The following is a 2914-nucleotide window of genomic DNA, read 5'->3' on the forward strand; positions in this document are numbered from 1 at the left end:
TTTTTTTCAACCTGATAATAGGCTTCTGTGAAAATCACACTTTAATGTCATATTTAATGGTGAAGATATTGCTTTCCTTCTAAGACTAGGAAAAAGGATAGTCACTCTGTCCACTTCTGTCTAGTAATGTCCTGGAGCTTCTAATCAGTATTTGGGGTGGAAAAAATTAAAGGCATACATTTGGGAAAGGAAGTACTAAACCGTCTTTATTAGTATTGTCTTATATGTTTGTTTCTTTTTAAAAATTTTTATTTTAAGGTTTGGGATACATGTGCAGAACGTGCATGTCTGTTACACAGGTTATCATGTGCCACAGTGGTTTGCTGCATCTATCAACTCATCACCTAGGTATTAAGCCCCAGATACAGTTTCTTTAAGAATGTTGAATATTTGCCCCCACTCTCCTCTGGCTTACAGGGTTTCTGCTGAGAGGCCCACTGTTAGTCTGATGTGCTTACTCTTGTAGGTTTCCTGGCTATTCTCTGGCTATTCTTTTTTTTTTTTTTCCATTTCAACCTTGGATAATCTGATGATTATGTGTCTTGAGGTTGATCATCTCATGGAGTATCCTACTGGCATTAGCTTTATTTCCTGAATTTGAATGTTGTTCTGTCTGGCTAGGTTGGGGTAGTTTGCCTGAAGGATATCCTGAAAGGTGTTTTCCAACTTGTTTTTATTCTCTCTCTTTCAGGTACTTTAATCATTCGTAATGTTGGTCATTTTACATAGTTCCATACTTATCAGAAATTTTGCTCATTCCTTTTCATTCTTGTTTTTCTAATCTTCTCTGCCTGCCTGATTTCAGCAAGATAAACTTCAAGGTCTGATATTCTTTCTTCCACTTGATCAATTAGGCTATTGATACTTGTGTTTGTCTCACAAAATTGTCCTGCTGTGTTTATCAGTTCCATCAGGTCATTTATGTTCTTCTTTAAACTGGTTATTCTAGTTAGCAGCTCCTGTAGCCCTTTATCATGGTTCTTAGCTTAGGTTAGAACACACTTTTTTTTTTTTTTTACCTCAGTGTTTTCTTATTAATCACCTTCTAAAGCCCACTTCTGTCAGTTCACCCATCTCATCCTCTGTCCAGTTCTGTGCCCTTGCTGGAGAGGTGTTGTGATCATTTGGAGGAGAAGAGGCACTCTTATTTTCTTGAATAAGGTTTTGTGTAATGTCAAATTGTAGTTTGATAATAAAAATTCCCTTCAGGAAATTTCTATGAAGATTCCTTTTCTCTAATAATTATCATTATTTTAAAAGTATAATTGATATAAAAAGATTATACTTTATTGCTATTAATAATTAAATTTCAAAAGAAATAAGATCCTGATTGCAAATAGCTAGATTCCATCTTGTTCCTGTCTACATTATACATTCTAAGACCAAGATTTGCAGTTCATTTAAAAAGAAAGCTGCCTGGCCTACCTATGAAAGAGACATTTTTGATGGGTAGGAAACAATTTAATAATTAAGAAGAAACAGTCATAGGAATTCCTGAGAGGTCTTAGGAAGACACTTCTTGAAAAGTGCCTAAAATGAACAAGTCACCCCAAATACTTTTTAAAATTAAATTAGCATTTAATCTCTGCTTTTATAAGCAGAAAGCAGGGAAAAATTAAGTTCTATAATACTAACCACCTATATTTGTCAGTGTTAAAACTGAAGAAGACAAATTTAAAAGAAGACATGCTTTGAGGATGCCAATGGGATACAGAAAGAAGAACGCAGAAAGAATCATTCTGTGCTGCCAGCTGACCCCAGAGAATGTTACAAAGGAGGGGTGCTGTTGGCCTGGAGCCACCCTTCTCCCAGTATTCCCCTCCATTGCTGGAGCTCCCTGCACCACCCCCACTTCCGCCCCCTGCCCCCCGTCTCTAAGGGCCAGCAGGGCCATCTGATGACATGCCCTCTGCCCCAGCTTCCAAAATGATCACTTGAACCTCCTCTTTATTCCCTTTTTGCCTTAGTGACCCTTTTCAGCTAAGTGTTATGAGAAAAGCTATTGATCAAAGTAATCAATGATAAAGAATAAAAAGTCTTAATATTCTATGAGGTGTTTCCATTTTAAAACATGAAACTGGTATATGGAAAATGTCAGGTAGACAGCAGTGGCTCAATGAGAGATTCTTTTTACCATCCCTCTAATTCTTTTCTTCATTGGTTACTCCAAATGCATTATCTCCTTCAACCAAATCACAGCAAGCTGTGCAACTGATTCCTGTTCTGCACACCCTGAACAAAGATACTGGTGGGAAAAGTGTGCAAGGGTGAAGGTGAACACCTGTATCCTTCAACAAGCCATTCATGGATTCATGATGAGGTAAGTTCAATATTATCCTTCCAAGGAATTCCACTCCAGGGGTGGAATTGATGGCAACCTGCCATATTCATTTGAAGATTTGTGGGGGACCCTTCATGGCTCCTCAACATCATCACGCCCACTCTGCCTACCCCTAAGTTCAGCCCACCGTAGCCCCTAGATCAGACAGTCCACAAGCCATTACTGAGTGGCCCTATGCCAGGTCCTGGAGCCACCGGGGTCTTGTGTTAGGTGCTGGAGATGAGAGGGTGATTATGACAATCCAGGGCCTTCAGAGAGCACAGTCTGTCAAAGCAAAAGACTGTCAAAGCTACGTTCTGTCCCGTGCAAAGTCTAGTCAGCCTTGGCAAGTTTTGTTGCTTTCTAACTTGTAAACTTGAGCATACCGGTAACAGTTTCAGAGGCTCCCTTGTCTGAACATAAACATAGAATCAGCCTCTTCGATTGAGAGGGAACACCGTTTATTCTACACAATTGACACCTATGCAGAGCAGACCTATGAAAAGAAATTTCTCAAACAAAGCTGGGGGCAAATAAACACAGCAGTCAGTGGCTCATGTTTAATCTAACGTTTTTTTTTTTTTTTTTTTTTTT

At 38.9% G+C, this 2914-nt stretch overlaps 1 long non-coding RNA gene across 1 annotated transcript in view; it reads right to left on the reverse strand.

Annotated features, from left to right (window-relative positions):
• The window catches only part of LOC119473580, a 158032-nt gene that overhangs the window by 154304 nt on the left and 814 nt on the right, over positions 1–2914 (reverse strand). The window lies entirely within an intron of this gene.

The sequence above is a fragment of the Cebus imitator genome, unplaced genomic scaffold, assembly GCF_001604975.1.
Source record: "Cebus imitator isolate Cc_AM_T3 unplaced genomic scaffold, Cebus_imitator-1.0 Scaffold9, whole genome shotgun sequence".
NCBI classification, from domain to species: Eukaryota; Metazoa; Chordata; class Mammalia; order Primates; family Cebidae; genus Cebus; species Cebus imitator.